Source organism: Sus scrofa, chromosome 4, assembly GCF_000003025.6.
Source record: "Sus scrofa isolate TJ Tabasco breed Duroc chromosome 4, Sscrofa11.1, whole genome shotgun sequence".
In the NCBI taxonomy this organism is placed as follows: domain Eukaryota; kingdom Metazoa; phylum Chordata; class Mammalia; order Artiodactyla; family Suidae; genus Sus; species Sus scrofa.
Window position 1 is genome coordinate 30,941,587 of NC_010446.5, and position 18,118 is coordinate 30,959,704.

At 39.3% G+C, this 18,118-nt stretch overlaps 1 protein-coding gene and 1 long non-coding RNA gene across 7 annotated transcripts in view; one reads left to right on the plus strand and one right to left on the minus strand.

Annotated features, from left to right (window-relative positions):
* Positions 1-18,118, minus strand: part of OXR1 (oxidation resistance 1) — a 519,109-nt gene that overhangs the window by 205,743 nt on the left and 295,248 nt on the right. The gene's annotated exons all lie outside the window — the stretch shown is intronic.
* The window catches only part of LOC106510005, a 108,278-nt gene that overhangs the window by 66,349 nt on the left and 23,811 nt on the right, over positions 1-18,118 (plus strand). For both annotated transcript variants that reach the window (XR_001308091.2, XR_002343686.1), the window contains exon 3: positions 10,759-10,852. This is a non-coding gene — a long non-coding RNA (uncharacterized LOC106510005). The remainder of the gene's footprint in view (positions 1-10,758; positions 10,853-18,118) is intronic.

Sequence of the window (18,118 nt, forward strand, 5' to 3'; positions counted from 1 at the left end):
CTTGGAAGATTTTACTTTTCTAAGAATTTGTCCATTTCTTCTGGGTTTTCCATTTTATTGGCATACAGTTGCATATAGCAGCCTCTTATGAACCTCTGTATTTCTGTGATGTCCGTTGTTACGTCTCCTTTTTCATTTCTACTTTTATTGATTTGAGTCCTCTCTCTTATTTTCTTGATAAGTCTGGCTAAGGGTTTATCAATTTTGTTGATCTTTTCAAAGAACCAGCTTTTCGTTTCATTGATGTTTTCTACGGTTTTCTTTGTTTCTATTTCATTGGTTTCTGCTCTGATCTTTATGATTTCTTTCCTTCTGCTACCTTTAGGCCTTGTCTGTTCTCTCTCGAGCTGCTTTAGATGTAAAGTTAGCTTGTTTATTTGAGCTTTTTCTTGTTTCTGAGGTGGGCTTGTATTTGTCTAAAGTTTCCTCTTAGAACGGCTTTTGCTGCATCCTATAGGTTTTGGAGTGTCGTATCTTTGTTGTCATTTGCTGCCAGGTATTTTTTAACTTCCTCTTTGATTTCTTCAGTGATCCACTGGTTGTTTAGTAGCATGTTGTTTCATTTCCACGTGTTTGTATTTTTTGCAGATTTTTTCTTGTTGTTGATTTCCAGTCGTATAGCGTTGTGGTCGGAAATGATGCTTGATAGGATTTCAATTTTCTTAAAGTTATTGAGGCTTTATTTGTGGCCCAGGATGTGATCAATCTTAGAGAATGTTCCTTTTGCACTTGGGAAGAATGTGTATTCTGTTGCTTTTGGATGGCATGTCCTATAAATATCTATTAAGCCCATCTGGTTTAATGCTTCATTCAGGGCCTGGGTTTCCTTATTGATTTTCTGTCTGGATGATCTGTCCATTGCTATAAGTGGGGTGTTTAAGTCCCCCACTATGACTGTGTTATTGTCAATTTGTCCTTTTAAGGTTGTTAGCAGTTGCCTTATATATTGTGGTGATCCTCTGTTGGGTGTGCAGATATTTAAAATTGTTTTATCTTCTTCATGGATTGATCCTTGGATCATTAGGTAGTGACCTTCCTTGTGTCTTAAAATACTCTTCAATTTAAGGTCTATTTTGTCTGTCATAAGTATTGCTACTCCAGCTTTCTTTTGATTCCCTTTTGCATGGAATATTTTCTTCCATCCTCTCACTTTCAATTCGTATGTGTCCCTAGAAGCGAAATGGGTCTCTTGAAGACAGCATATATATGGGTCTTGTTTTTGTATCCATTCAGCCAGTGTATGTCTTTTAGTTGTGGCATTTAGTCCATTAACATTTAAGGTAATTATTGATATGTATGTTCTTATTGGCATTTTGTTAATTGCTTTGGATTTGTTTTTGTTGATCTTTTGTTCTTCCCTTTTTCTCTGGTTCTCTCCTCTTGTGGTTTGATGACTATCTTTCATGTTGTATTTGAGTTGATTTTTCTTATTTGTGTGTGTATGAAGTGTATATTTTTGGTTTGCAGTTATTCTGAAGTTTTGATGTAAGAGTCTAACTATATACAAGATTGTTTTAAGTTGTTGGTGTGTTAATTGCAAGTGCATCTCCAGTGTCCTGCATTTGTACCCTCCTCTTCTCATGATTTCTGATTTTGGTGGCATAATTGAGTGTGGATGATTTTGTATCTTTACTGTATATATACCTTTACTGGTGAGCCTTGTCATTTGTGGTATTTTTGTTTCTGGTTGTGGCCTTTTCTTTTCTGCCTAGAGAAGTTCCTTTAGTATTTGTTTTAAATCTGGTTTAGTGTTGCTGAATGCTCTTAGCTTTTGCTTATCTGTGAAGCTTTTGATTTCTCTTTCAAATCTGAATGAGAGCCTTTCTGGGTAAAGTAATCTTGGTTAGAGGTTTTTTCCTTTCATCACATTAAGTATATCAGGTGACTCCCTTCTGGCCTGCAGAGTTTCTGCTGAAAAATCTGCCGATAACCTTATTGGGGTTCCCTTGTATGTTATTTCTTTTCCCTAGCTGATTTCAATATTTTCTCTGTCTTTAATTTTGGTCAGTTTGATTAATATGTGTCTCGGGGTGTTCTTCCTTGGGATTATTCATAAAAATAACGAATAATCCCAAGGAGGAACACCGCCTTGCACTTCCAGGATTTGAGTGAGTGATTCCTTTTCCATGTTAGGGAATTTTTCAGCTATTATCTCTTCAAATAATTTTTCTATCCCTCTCTCTCTCTTCTCCTTAGAGCACCCCTATAATACAGACGTTGGTGTGTTTAACATTGTCCCAGTGTTCTCGGAGACTATATTCATTTCTTTTCAATCTTTTTTATCTTTTCTGTTCTGCACAGTGATTTCTACTAATCTGTCCTCCACCTCGCCTATTCATTCTTCGGCCTCCCGTATTCTGCTGTTGGCAGCTTCTAATGAATTTTTCATTTCAGTTATTGTATTTTGCATCTCTTCTTGCTTAAGTTTTATATCTTGTATCTCTTTGCTCAGTGTTTCCTGTAAATTATCCATCTTTGCCTCCAGTTTATTTCCAATGTCTTGCATCATCCTCAGCATCAACAGTCAAAAGTCTTTTTTTCTGGAGGCAAAGGAGCTCCTGATCACGTAGCTGTTTTTCTGGGGTTTTTTCTTTCTCCCTTGTCTGAGTTATAGTTCTCTGTCTTTTCATTTTTATAGTTTTTTGGTGTGGTGACCTTTTTATGTAATAGAGTTGTAGCCTCTCTTACTTCTGGTGTCTGTCTCCCTTGTGGCTGAAGTTGGTATAGAGGGCTTGTTGTAGGCTTCCTGATGGGAGATACTGATGCCTGCCCACTGGTAGGCGGAGCTGATTCCTATCCCTTTGGTGGGTGGGGTTTTGTCTCTAGGTAAGATTAGATGCAGCTGTGTGCCTGGGGGTCTTTAGGCAGCCTGTTTACTGTTGGGTGGGGCTGTGATCCCACCTGGTTTGTTGTTTGGCCTGGGACTTCTCAGCGCTCATTGGTGGGGCCAGATTTTCCCAAAATGGCCACCTTCAGGCACTACACTGATCAATATTTCCAAGAGCTTTGCTTCCAATGACCTTCCCCCACAACAAGCCACATTCACCCCCTGTTTTCCCAGGAGATCCTCTGAGAACTGCAGTCAGATTTGACCCAGATTCCTATGGAGACTTTGCTTTGCCCTGGGACCCAATGCACATGAAAGTCTGTGTGCACCTTTTAAGAATGGGGTCTCCGTTTCCCCCAGTCCCATGGAAGACAAGCCCCACTGGCCTTCAATGTCAGATGCTCCAGGGGCCCTTTCTCCCAATGCCTGATCCCCAGGTGTGGCGGCTTGACATGGGGCTCAGAACTCTCACTCCCGTAGGTGAGTCTCCGTGAAACAGTCACTTTCCAGTCTGTGGGGCTTCCCACCCGGGAGGTATGGGGTTACTTATATAGTGTAATTGCCCCTCCTACCTCTTGATGTGCCCTCCTCTTTGTCTTCTGGAGTAGGATATTTTTTTGAAAGTTTCCAGTCAATTTGGTTGAAGATTGCTCAGCATTTGGTTGTGATTTTGTTGTTTTTAGGAGAGACGCTGAACTCCAGCCCTTGTATTCCAGGAGACAGCATTTAATATGTGAGTTTTTAAAATATTGGCCACTGCCAACCTCTTTAAATTTGTATAACTGTGTTTGGGAAATGTTGAGAATTTTCCAAATAGTTTAGAGATTACTTCATTATCTACAAAACAAGGTAGACATCATTAATTCTTAAAAACGGAAAAAAATGAATGTGCTAATATGAACAGTCTGACAGCTAGTGACTGTTTTCCCCAGTAGGCATTACCTGTCTCAAATGATTGTTTTTTTTTGTTTGTTTTTTTTGTTTTTTGTTTTGCTTTTTAGGGCTGCACCCATGGCATATGGAGTTTCCTGGGCTAGAGTCTAATCGGAGGTACAGCTGCCGGCCTATGCCACAGTCACAGCAAGCAACACTAGATCCTTAATCTACTGAGGAAGCCGAGGCCAGGGATTGAACCCACAACCTCATAGTTCCTTCCTGGTCAGATTTGTTTCTGCTGAGCCATGACGGGAAGTCCTCAAATGATTCTTTATCAAAGAGTTACTTTCAGATTTCTTCCCCATCTCTCTAAGCTAGCCAGAATCCTACAGTTCAAATCTATATTCTAAAAGCACAATTCTCTGCCATTCTTCTGCTTTCTTACTTTAATTTTTCCTTTGATTTTTGGGGCAACTTACTTTTCCATAAAAATCTTCTTCCCCTGCATGTAGGGTCCAGATTCTTTGTCTACTTTTATATCATCTCTTTGTAGGAGGCACTGAAGTTGAAGTTTTCCATTTTTTCTCTCAACATCCTGTTTAACTCTTCTGTTTAAATGCACACACCTTCTTTCCCTAAATCTTCATACTATTAACCAGACTCTTTCCTGATCATTCATGTTGTCAACTATCTCTCTTTGAGCTGCTTCTTAAATAGCAAAGTCATGTCTAAAGTAATCATTCATTGATCACATCAAATTGAGCTCGATGGAACACAGAAAGTACAAAGCCATTGGCTCTGGACTGCCAAGATTATGTAGTCTGGAAATATCTTCAAGAGGGAAAAATTTCAAGTCTGGAGACACAGACACAGTGGAAGCAACATTAATGATTTTCCTGAATATCAAAGTCAAAGCACACAAGGAAGCCTAATTGGATATTGTCATATATGTTGGTCATATAAGGGTGGATAATAAAACTGTAAGCAACAATCATGGCTGGGGGTCAAACTCAGATCAAACCATCAAATCTACACCATGACAGCACACTGACAGTGCAGGAGCTGTGAAAATTATGTAAGGCCACATTCAGCTGCAACGTGTGCTGGTTATTTCAAAGCATTTGCACCTAGAGATATAAATAATAATCTATTTACCTTGGAAAAACAGCTCCCACACAGACATTTCACATTTGATTCCATAAGGGGAGAACACTGAACAGGCTGCAAATATTTCACAAAGTTTTATAGTGTTTCTGGGTCTCATGCAGTTTGGGATTTACTAAAATGGGCACTGTCAAACAAATGCGAAATACACTTTACTGAAAATGATTTTAAGGTAGAATGGTAGAATGTCTAAGTGAGAGTATTGATGTGATTATCAATGGGATATTTATAGGGACTTGTCATTTCCCCTAAATTAACAAAATTAGTGACCAAAAACTGACCTCTCTTGATGCTGTTTTAGCAAGATTTTATCCTTTCTGGGGTGTACGATCTTGTATCTCAGAAAAAGTGTTTAGGAAGATGTCCTGGGCAGGCAATGCAGCATGCAGAAATGAATACTCTCAACATTTAGTAGGCAATGATCTACTTTGTAAATTGACTTTTATTTTATTTTTTTTAGCATAGTGCCTAATAATCTGTGAGACTGAAGGGAAATAGTCAATCTCTATTGACTGGATTATGAATTGACAATCTCTCGGAGAGCACTTTGGCAACATGCAATAATATTCTAAAATTGTGAGTGGATTACTTGAACTTGGTGATTCCCCTTTTATGAATTGATCCTAACAAAGTCATAAAGAAGAAAAAAGGCATAGGTTTACTTGCATGCATTTTGATTAAAAATACTGTTACAGGTAAAAACAAACAACATCTGCCAATCCAATAAAAGAGGATCAATTGAGTAAACTGCGATATATCTATACTATAGGATATTATTTAATCATTGAAAATGGTGCTGCAGGATCATGTTTATTGGCACAAAAAGACAGAGGAATACAGTAGTTAAAAGAGTATTGAGTATGTCCTCTGTGGTCAGGGTGGTCTCTAGATGCCAGAACAACAGCAGTGAACAAATCAAAGCACATCTCAGCCCTTGTGGGGCACTTATTCTGGTGCTTACCTTAGGACCTTATAATATCAGTTCATTTTCTTTAAGATTTTATTTTTTTTTATGTCAATACCCATGGCATATGGAATTTCCTGGACAGGCTGCAGCTGTGACCTGTGCTGGATCCTTTAACCCACTGTGCTGGGCCATGGATCAAACCCGTGCCTCCATGGCAACTTGGGCTGCTGAAGTCAGATTCTTAACCCAATGCACCATGGTGAGAACTCCATCAATTCATTTTATTAATGTGTGTACACGGTTTACATGTAGTTAGAAAATATGGCAAATGATATAAAGTAGTTCTCTCCAGAGAGTGTGTTTATGCTTCATTTCTTCTATTTGTGGATATTTTCGAGTGCTTTGTATAATGAGCAAATAATTGTAAATTATTTTAATTAAAAAATTGGGATATAGAATAGCCAACAATAACAAAAAATTGGTGAAAAGGAACACTAAGAAAAGGCTCTATCATTCAGGAGGTATGCCATTTTCTCATGATTCAGGTACATTTCATTTACAAAAAATGAGGTGAATGTTAGACTTCACAGACAAAAAAGAAAAAAAAATCAGGCAGAACAACTATTTTCAACAGATGCCATCATTCTTTCACCAAGACAATTCAGGAGAAGAATAAAATGATCTTTTAGGTCTCATTTGCTGCGGTTCTATATTTCATCATTCTCTAGGACCGCCTCTAGGATTGTAACTTTTTCCTGTAGGGACCAGAGGTCAGAGGCCAGAAGATTTCAAGGAAAAGGCAGATTTGAGATTTCCAAAATGATGCAGGATAAGAAAAGAATACAGTTTATGGAGGATCTGACGAGTTACACGTGGAGGATTCTGTCTGTACTTGGAGCTTTCTATTTCCTCATATATTTATCATAATTCCACCAGGCAGGTGTTCTCCATTTGTTACACATGAGCAATCTCAGAAAAGGTATTGTGTTCATGGATAGCTAGGACGTGAGGAGATAAGATTTGAATTCATATCTGGGTTCAAAATCAGCCCTTTCATTCACTTGGTTGGCAGGGCAGAGGAAAACAAATCAATAATAAAGTCAATGATCTAACAGTCATAAGATTTTAGACCAGGAAAGGATCTTGTAGATCATGGGTTTTAATTTCCTCATATGACGGATGGGAACGCAGAGACTCTAGGAGGCTAAGAAACTTGTCCAGGGTCACACTTCCCCAGCACTAGACAGAAATGACCATAAAATATCATAATGTGAGTCATTAAGCAATAACTCTATTTTATTTTGGCCCTTGCTCAGTAGCTGTTTGCAAATTATTCAGTGATCACATATCATCCAGATAGCTTCATGCAGTGAATTGCATTTACATTTTAATTAAATACATTCTGTATTTATTAGCAACTGGAATGGAAAGTCACAAAATTATTTTAAGAAATTATTTTGTTTTCATTACCTTTACTTTGATTTTCATTATCATCGTCAACTCTCCCTGAATACTTGTGTTTTGAAGGGATGCATAATAAGAGATGGCTTTCAAATTATGTAATATATTTACTGTTTTGACAGGCTAACAAGAGTTTCCCAACGTTACCTATTTTAACAGCATCTGTATTTGGTGTTACAATGAATTTTGGCAGACCAAATTCAGAGAAATAACTCTTTACTTGGTTAATTATCTGGCAGTCAGCTCACAGAAAACCCTGTCAACAGATGAGGCTAAAAAATGTATTCAGATGAGGATAAAAAATGTATTTTAACTTTTTTTCCTCACTGATGTAAGCACCAAACAAAAGTCATGACATCAAACTAAGTATCTCTCCTTTTTGAGTCAGTGTCTTTCTAAAGCATCCAGTGCTTATGAAATTGCACAGCATCTGGTGAAACCATGAGTAATCTTTTTAAAATTCGAGGAATTCACCTGAAGTATCTGATCCACCTGTCTTGAATCTAAATAAATTCAACATTACAGATATCTCTACATGCATAGAAAGCATTTATAAAAGACCAAATTCCCTCTGGTTTCTTTTTCCTGCACCTAATGAAATACAGAGAGTGTGAAAACAAAATAACCTCATGACGGGTAAAACAAAAAAGTTCCTAACTGTGTTGCAGCAAATCAAATAAAAATGAGATGGGCTGGAGAGAATGGTTTGATCAGAGGGTGGGATCTACTTGCCATGGTGCTTAGCAAGTAGCCAGTGACTTTAATACCATCTGGAGACCAGGCCACTTAGGCTGACAGCCCTGCTCAGCAGATGGGGCTTCCAGGACATGCAGGGACTTCAACAGAGCTCTACAGGTTATCTGTCAAGGTTAGAAACTACCTCTGGATGCCTGCCATGATCAACCTTGGCCAGCTATACACAACTCCCAAACAGGTAAAATGATCTCTTGGAGCATCAGTGCCATCAGAGCAGGTTTACAGTTGGGGTTATACAAAAAGAGCTTAGAAGAAAGACCTGAGCCAGCTTATGGGACAGTGTTCTGTATCCAGTGGCTATCTCAAACTTGCCTTAGTAAGCTGACATCCCTGTTAATCAGGTTAGTGCCCTTTTACAACTGTATCTCCTCAATACAGCAGACCATTGGTAGCTGATGAGATTTCAACTTTAATGCCGGTAAGAATTATTTGCTTAAAATACAAACTCCTGACTTCCATCCCAGAGATTCAGGCTTTCTCCACATTACATTTAGTTTCATGTTGAGTTTCATATTTCTCAATGTTTTTAATCAAGGATGCCTTCTGAAATGGGGCATGCCTCTCTTCAGACTTTGAGAATGGTATTCGGGCAAATCTCTACCAACTTTACTCTTATTTTCTATTATGGTAGAAGATAAACATAATTGAGCTTTTTGTAATACGATTGTTACAATATTGGAAAACTCAGTATGTTTTTCCAAGCTACCAGTTACTGCCATCTTTTCCCCAATTAAGAATCATTGCCCTATTTCTTTTGTTTTGTCTTTTGCATTTTCTAGGGCTGCTCCCTTACCATATGGAGCTTCCCAGGCTAGGGGTCCAACTGGAGCTATAGATGCCAGCCTACACCAGAGCCCCAGCAACATGGGATCCGAGGTGTGTCTGCGACCTACACCACAGCTCATGGCAATGCTGGATCCTTAACCCACTGAGCAAGGCCAGGGACCAAACCTGCAACCTCATGCTTCCTCGTCAGATTCGTTAACCACTCCGTCACGACGGGAACTCCTTATTGCCCTATTTCTAAGAGGTATTTATAAACTCTGTGTTTGTTCTTGATGTAGGTTTATTGGAATTTGGGAGGGGAGAGTTGGAGAGACATGTTGGTAGAAGCAGTATTTTTAACGCCAAGATGTAGGGGGCAGCAGTGCTAATTGCAATGTAAAGTATGTTAGTGAGAAGATATCAAGAGACTTGGTGCAACATGGACAGAAAGAAGATTACTATTATTATTATTATTGTCTTTTTAGGGCCGCACTTGCAGCATATGGAGGATCCCAGGCTAGGGGTCCAACTGGAGCTATAGCTGCTGGCCTACACCAGAGCCACAGCAACATGGGATCCGAGCTGTGCCTGCAACCTATACCACAGCTCATGGGAATGTCAGATCCTTAACCTGCTGAGCAAGGCCAGGGATCGAACCTGCATCCTCATGGATACTAGTCAGGTTCATTAACTGCTGAGCCACAACGGGAACTCCTTTTTTGTTTTTTTTTTTTGCTTGTTTGTTTTTAGAAAGATTATAATGAGTATGGGACTGGGCTAACATTCAGCCAACATGTATCAGAAACACTTTTGTATTAGTTGATAAACAGCTACTGCACCATCCCTCTAGATAGCCCTCTCCCTCACTGTCCAGGGTCCCCCATTTGACCCCTCAAACCAATGGATGACCCAGGAACCTAGGGATTAACAACCACTGGGCAGAGGGCATCCAGCCCTGCAATTGCACTTGATTGGTCCAAGCTTCTGCCAAAGTGGCTGTTAAATATTTCAAATATCGTTATTTTGAATAGGGCTAAAATATGTAAACATTCATAAAAATCAATTCTTTTGATTGAGCCAACTCTAGGAGCATATGAAGCAGGGGAGCCAAGATGAGGCCTGAATAATCACCCAACTCAGTGTTACCTAAGTTGCCAACTCTAAGGACTGTGAGCTAGCTTAATAAATGGTTACTATTGTTGTTTTTAAAAGGGTTGTTGGTTGAAGCTACTGGCTTTTGGGTTGGTTTGTTATGCATCAGTAGCTAACTGATACAAAAGGGCTATGAGTTTTTACTTCCTAGAATAGACTGCTCAAGAAGGAAACAAGCTTTTCCCTAGTACATGTCCTGGAAACGGGAACTCATCTCTCATATAATTTTCATACAATCTTATGACGTGACTGTTATTCCCACTCTGAACGTGAGGAAATGGGCATTGAGAGGTATGAAATGACTTCTTCACCAGGTACAAAATCTAATCAGTGGCAAAGCCAGAATTCCAAGTCAGTTACATCTGTCTTCAAATCACTGAGGGGAATGTTTCAATGTACTGTAGTTTGCCAATGGGTCTTCAATTTTCAATCCAGTTTCTGTGTTAGTTGTGTTTAAATTATTCCTTATTGATGTTTCATTCTTTATTGAGACGGAGACCTTTCTCTTCAAACAAATAAAACCAGTCACAACAAAGATTCCACTTCAGATGGGGGGTCTGTCGCCAACACGAGTGGCATTTGACTTGACTAGAACTCCACTTCAGGACTGTGCGTGTTTATTTCTGCCACATTTTAGCTTAACAGTCTTGGCTGCCTGCAGAGATGGAGAATAAACACTGGGTCCTAAAGGGTCCTATAAGATAAATTCAACAAGTGGCATCTAGGGAAAATATTTGCTTCTCTCTCTTCTTGGGAGCTACCTATAATAAGGTAGTTCCCAGTACATAGGGAGAATTCCACAAACAGTAGTTTTACTGATAATCTCCTATTTGCTAATTCTGTGCCTCAGATCAACCCTGCCAGGAAATGATAATCACTTGACTTGGTGGTCAATGACAACTGGTCATCATTTAGAAGAAACCCAGGCCAGAACAACAGCCTCCGTGAGTAACATAACCCTTAACTGCATGCTTTACAATTAAAATTTCCTTTTAAACTAAGCACTAACTTACTGCTATGTATGGGTTTATTTCCTATGCCTTAGCTACCTTATTACAGCAAGAAATTAAATGGCTTTAAGTACCATAAGGGGGAAACTTTCTTTAAATCCTCCTGATTGGCTTTTAAGGTAATGGGTAATGGGTCCTTCAGTAGAAAAAGAAAAAAAAATCGTAATTAATTAATTGGAAGGGCTCAATGTAGAAAACGTTTCATTAACTACAATTAGAGCCAACCCTACGAGAAAAAGGAATTTGAGTTTCCATGTGAGAAGGAAAGGAAAAAATTTGATGCATATGAATTTAGAAAAAAAGAAAAGTGCAGGTGGGTATTTGCTCAGACTGCTTAAATAGCTTCAAGGTTGCAAAATTAATGAGGGAAGGGAATTGCTCAGTTTCAGATGAGAGAACAGGAAGCCATGGCCTGAAGCGATGGAAGGAAAGCTCGGACTGGCTATTAGGAAGAGCAGAGTGAGAAAGAACATTTAGCAGTGGAGCACACACACAGCCAGGCGTCTGTGAGCAACACCAGCAGAGAGATTGCATAACGGGTGAGGAAAGATTGTGTAAAACACAGGCCTGGCAGTGCATGGTTATCTTGCACAAACAGGGCAGCTTTTGCTGAAGTTAGCCTTCCATTCCGTCTTTATCTTTTTGTTTTTCAAGGACAATTTGATGTCCTACTAAGCTCAGTTGTGGACGCATGATCTCATTTAATTATAGGAACATATGAATGAGGAATTACCTTGCTTCTCAGAAGAAATAAAGGGAGAGCAAGTAAGTACTCCACCCAGCTCACACAGATTATAAAGGCAGAAGTAGGAATGTAAACGCAGATTCTGCATTTGATAGCAATGCTTCTGCTCAACATGGAACACTATGGCTTCTGATGTTGAGATAATAACATAATCCTGAACATAAGAATTTGTATTCTTCAACACTGCAAGACCTCAGCTTGCTCCTCCTGGAAATGCTTAAATTGTAGAGTCTTAAATGAGAGCTCGATGCAGAACAGGATGTGATGCCTTTTCATTACTCCCTTTCTTTAGCCTTCTAAATTGCACCCACAGTCAAATAACAAGGGCTTGGAATGTGGAGCTTGCAGTCTGCTTCTTCCCATGTTCCCAGCCTACTTTTTCTCTTCCCTGGGCTTGACAAATCCTGTGATTGCCAGGATAGCACTGACAGCAAGGGTCATGCCTAATGCTTTTTTTCCAGAGTTCTCAGATTCCGGGGTGCCAACAAGAATATGCATTCTGCTGCAAGGCTTAGCTGGTATCTTTGGGGACTCTCCCCCTGCTGGATCTGTTACCATTTCCCCAACTATTTTTTTCTTGTTACTATCTTCAGCCAAATTTAGAGAAATTCCACCGCTCTGTTTCTGTTCTGTAATAACACTACAGCTGGAGAACTTACTTTCCAAATGGACATTGCAAATTTTCCTCAGAGGCAAAGTCTTGGCTTAAATAGATGTGTGGACTTCATACTAAAGCTAGTTACATCTTCTTCCTAGAAGACTCTGCTCATGTACTTTTCCAGCAGAGCAGGTGGCTTGAAACCTAGTCTGAGGGAATTCCAAGTTCATAAAAAAATAATGTTTTCCATTCCATGAATAATCATCCAGTCTTAGGAATGATACACAATTTATATTTTATATATATATATATATGTATGTATGTATATGTATATATATATATACACATACATACACATATATATTTATTTATTTTACTCAAATCGTATCACTATTACATAAGCCAAGAATGGACACAGATGATAAATGGATAATTACAGATAAAAATAGATATGCATATAAATATAAATTATTTTCTCAAGTCATGGGGATATTACATAGCACATATTAGCTAATTGTTTTAACAGATAAAGGAATTAATTGAGACATAGAACACAAGTTTAATACATAGTTGACTGTGGGGCAGAGTTTATTTTTTTCTACACAACAGGTAGAAAAGGATCAGATAAGACCATTTTCTGACAAGGATACTCATTATTCCATATTATCAGCAAGGTGCTGGTTGTTTTCAAGGGAAAGAGATTGGAAAATTTTTTCCACTGAATATGGAAAACTTGAGTACCCTCAAATAACATGCCAAATTTGTTTGCACACATTTTCCACTTTAAACAACAATGGTAAAAACAAATATATTTTCATAAGGATGGAGAAGTCATGCTAGCCCTTTGCAAAGATTCCTGGTCAAATGTGAAGTTTTACAAAATAACTTAGAGTAGTTATAGCTGTGATTCTTCCTAAATGCTTTCAGTAATAAGGGTGGCTTTCAGGGGGCATTTTTAGAAGGCAAGCTATATGATACCACTTCCTCAATGAAACTACGGCTATCGAAAGAGTACAGGGAAGGACAAATGTTGGGGACCGCATGGTCTTTCTCTTCCGGGAACTACCAGGCTTTCTTCCCTAAGGATTTTCAGACCATCGATCACTGAAGATCAGTGGAGGGAGGGAGAAACAAGGACTTGTGGTTCAAAAAATGGTCAGCAATGCCTCTGCAGGGGTATCACTTGAGTTCCTAAAGAAACAGGTGTTCTCAGGGTTTGCAAGAGGCAGGGAGATGGCCCCCGGTGGACCTGGTCTAGTGATGTCTACAGAAAAACACTGGTGTTTGTCTCAGTTCCTTACTTCCGTTCTTTTTTTTTTTTTTTTGGTCTTTAAAAAGGGACACACTCAGGGCATATGGAAGATTCCAGGCTAGGGGTCAAATCATAAGGGTCGAGCCATAGCTGCCGGCCTATGCTACAGCCACAGCAATGCCAGATCTGAGCCGCATCCACAACCTATGCCATAGCTTGTGGCAATGCCTGATCCTTAACCCAGTGAGTGAGGCCAGGAATTGAACTCACATCCTCTTGGATACTAGTCGGTTTCCTAATCCACTGAGCCACAACCGGAATTCCCTCAGTTATTCATTTCTACTCTACCTCCATGTACATAAGAATTTAACACACATAAAGAATCATTATCATAAATATTCAGCTTGATTCCAATTCCCAAATGGTCCAGGGACACAGGTAGGCCAGGAAAAAAAAAAAAAAAAAGTAATTAAATAAGACACATACCTCACTCCTTAGAATAAAGCCAGTCATGACTAAGAACTGAACTCATCTTTAGCATTTATTAATTCGATGTCTAAGACACCCTTGACATTGACCAAGATAAGACACAGAAATCTCTAGGGTCACCAAGACACCTTGGAGCTTAAGAGGTATTAAGCATCAGCATTCTTCCTCAAAATTCCCCTTCTCCTGGGAAATTCAGCCTTATCTTAAATGGGGAAGCAAACATGCTCAGAGACCCCCCCCCAACCCCCAACCTCTTCCTCTTTCCTACCCTCACATCTCTACACCTAGTCCATCAACACGCCCTTCACAGAGGTTGGAATCCATTCACTTCTATCTCTATCTGTGACTATCATTCTACTCCAAGGTACCATCCTCCCTACTACACTGAAACAGCATCTTAGCTGGTCTTTCTGCTTCCAAACTTGTCTCCAATAATCCATTTTTCACAGACACCAAATTAAATATATATATATATAGATAGATAAAATGAGGTTCAGATGAAGGTTGTTAAACTCCTTACCATACTTCGTGGGCTCCTGTATGACCCACCTCAATCGTCCCTTATGACTTCATCTACTGCCCCCCTCCCTCACTATGCCAGCCTCATTTCCCTTCCTACAATACCTGTAGTTAGCTCCTGCCTTAGGGCCTTTGTACCTGCTATTCTCTGCATATGGGATTCTTTACCCCTTGATGTTAACCTGATTGCCTTCTTCTGTCATTTAGGTCTTAATTCTAAAGTAACTTCTTTGGCGATGCTTTCCCTGGTGCCCCTGTCTGGAGTATCCATCCACCACCTACCCTTCTCTATGATGTTACCATATTAGCTTTTTTAAAATTATTCCTATTTTTGTTGAGCTGAAGTTTTACATAACATAAAACTAACCATTTTAAAGTGAACAATTCAGTGGCTCAGTGCATTTGCAATGTTGTGCAGCTAACTTCTATTTACTTCTAAAATATTTTCTTAGCTCCAAAAGGAAATGCATTAAGAAAAATGTATTTGCATTAACAGGTGCTCCCCATTTCACCTTCCCCAGCCCCTGGTGATCAAAAATGTGTGTTCTGTCTCTATGGACTGACCTTTCCTGCACATTTAATATAAATGGAGGCATACAATATGTGACTTTTTGTATCTGGCTTATTTAACGTAAGGTTTTGGAGATCCATCCACATTGTAGCATGTAGCAGTATTTCATTCTTTTTATGGCTGAATCATATTCCATTGAATGTATACACCACAGTTTGTTTTTCCAATCATCTGTTGATGGAACTTAGACTGTTTTAAATTTATTTTTAAGTGTTTTTTTTTTTTTCTTCTCTTTTTAGGGCTGCACCCATGGCATATGGAGGGAGGTTCCCAGGCTAGGGGTTGAATAAGACCTGAGCTACAAGCCTACACCACAGCCACAGGAATGCCAGATCCAAGCCATGTCTGCGACTGACACCACAGCTCGTGGCAATGCCAGATCCTTAACCTGCTGAGCAAGGCCAGGGATCAAACCTGCATCCTGATGGATACTAGTCAGATTCATTTCCACTGAGCCACAACAGGAACTCCTAAAATTATTTTTAAGTGTAACGTGTGAAATTATCATGCTCACTTATAGACTTACTTGTGTATCATGCGTGTCCCTCTACCACTGGGATGCAAGCTTTGTGAGGTCAGGGACCTGGCTGTCCATTACCCTTTCCTTAGGAAATCACTCTTGGATAAATAATGGCCAAACTTACATTCTATCCCAGTTGGAGGTTTTATCATCCATGGATTTCCTCTGAAGCCCATCATTTACACCCTTTCTTTTTCTGCTGGTACAATAAGGAAAAGGTCTCTCTGTAGGGCCTCAGCCTTCATTGCCAGGATCTGGACCAACTTCAGCATTTCCAGATAACTTGTAATGTTTGCCAAACTTTTCTGATCATAAATTCACCTTGGCTGGATGTTAAAAAATGCTCATCTCATATGAAGAATGATTTGGTAGGTTTGGAGTGGCTGTCATGATCATAGAACATTCATAGAACATTCTAGGATATGCTTATGATCATGCACATTCGGGAATATTAGGTTAGAGCAGCCATTTTCAACTATGTTTTGCACAGAATTCTCTAAGGAGCTTTGAAAAAATATCATTGACTTGTCCCAATCCATAGATATTCTGATTTAATCTGTGGTGAAGGCTGAACTTTGGGATTTTTAAAAAAACAATTCTTTCCAGGTGACTCTGATGGACAGCCAAATTCAGTACTATTGGCTTAGGGCCCCGCTTCTCAACCAATGTGTTTGGTGGAATCACATAGGGAGATTTTAAGGTTCGGTGCCAAGACCTCAACCCAGGCAAGTAAAATTAGAACATTTAGGAGTGACATAAGTGACTCTTTTTGAAAGTTTTTTTTTGAACTGTTGACTTTGAAATACTTGTAGATTTATAGTAAAGCTGTGATGATGGTACAGAGATTTACCATGTAAGCTTCACCCAGCTGTCTCTAAAATCAACATCTTCTATAACCACAGTGCAAGTATCAAAATCAGGAAATTAAAACTGATAGAATATTTAACTAATCTACATTTTTTCAAATAATACCACTCTTCTTTTTTTTTTTTAACCTTTCAAGTCCACTTTTATTTTCCTTTTTCCTCCTCACATACAGAACTCACACACAGCTTTTCATGCCTCTATAAAGTCATTTAATGTTGGTAAGGTACCATTTTATCCTCTGAAATTTTGCTGGCGTCAAAATATGACAGCTAACCAGTGTTAAATCTATAAAATATTTACATGGCACAGCACATTAAGCTTTAGACACTTGGCAATTAATCCACATAAAAATTGGATTAAGACCCCGATTCTACATGTTCAGAATCAGGTGTTCACAGTGCCTCTCTGGTGACTGTATATGGTTCAAAAGGCAGCAGAAGCAAAAGGCAGTTACTTCAGAGGACATTGAACACTATGATCTAGAAGTACATTGCGATGTTACCCCAATGTCATATACCACTCTCTTCCTACTAATGTCCATTTTCTAATTCAGAGTGTAACTCAGGATCCTGAATTAGGTCGTGAAAATAAAGGTGAAGTTCATATAACCACGTTGAAGCCTGCTGGCCAATCATTTCCTAGAAGTCCACTCAATTGGATCTGCCTGGTGTTTTCTCATGCTTAGACCTTTACAGAAGAACACTAGACTATAGAAGTGACCTCGTATCCCTCCCCTAGAATATCCTACTGCGTGTACATGATATTACTGTGACCTACTGTGGGCCTAATACATGTTAAAACTCTCCAGGTGCCTCCCGTATGCAGTCAGGCTTGAGAAACATTCACACAGAAGCATATTAAAGTGCCTCCAGAAATCTCTGGTATTGATGGTAAATGAAATATTCATGCTAATGACCTTAACACCTTTCAAATTAATTTCATGTCAGCAAATCTCAGGTTAACCATAATCTCTGTTACAGCCTTGCCCTGGAAAAGTTATATATTGTATTTTTTGCAAGTGCAAGAGTCACTGAATCCTCTCTCAAGAAGACACAGAGAGTAAGTGGAATCACAATGACTTTTATTTTCAGGTTTTTCACAAATATATTTGGCCAACTCCCACCTACACTTATGGAATGCTCTCTACCAGGAAGGCTTAATGCTGGATGTCTCCGAATTCCCTGTGGACTCCTAAGAGGCCTGAATACACTGACTCAGCTTTGATTTTTTAATGTAATAATAGTGTAGGCCTGAAGTCCACATACTTACACCAACTAAGAATAGAGAACAGAACTGCCCACACAGAATATTCATGAAAGCTTGGGGGACATGACCAAAATTTATTTGCTTGATAAACAGAAATAGGATGATTCAGAATAGACCCCTAAAAGAAAGCACCATCCGGTTCCTCACATCAGCTGCAACAATTCCAACACGGAGTTTGGCCACGCATTCTGCCTACAGGCAGGCACAAAGCTGGGGGGGGGGAGCATTTTTTCATCAAAAGTAAAGCTTTAGCACCTCAAACGATATAAAAATCCTCCCTGTTCTCTCGACACAACTCTCCCCCTAGTATGAGTGATTCCTCTAGAACAAAGAAGTCCCCTCACTCTAGATGCTCAACTCCGATGAGCCCTCA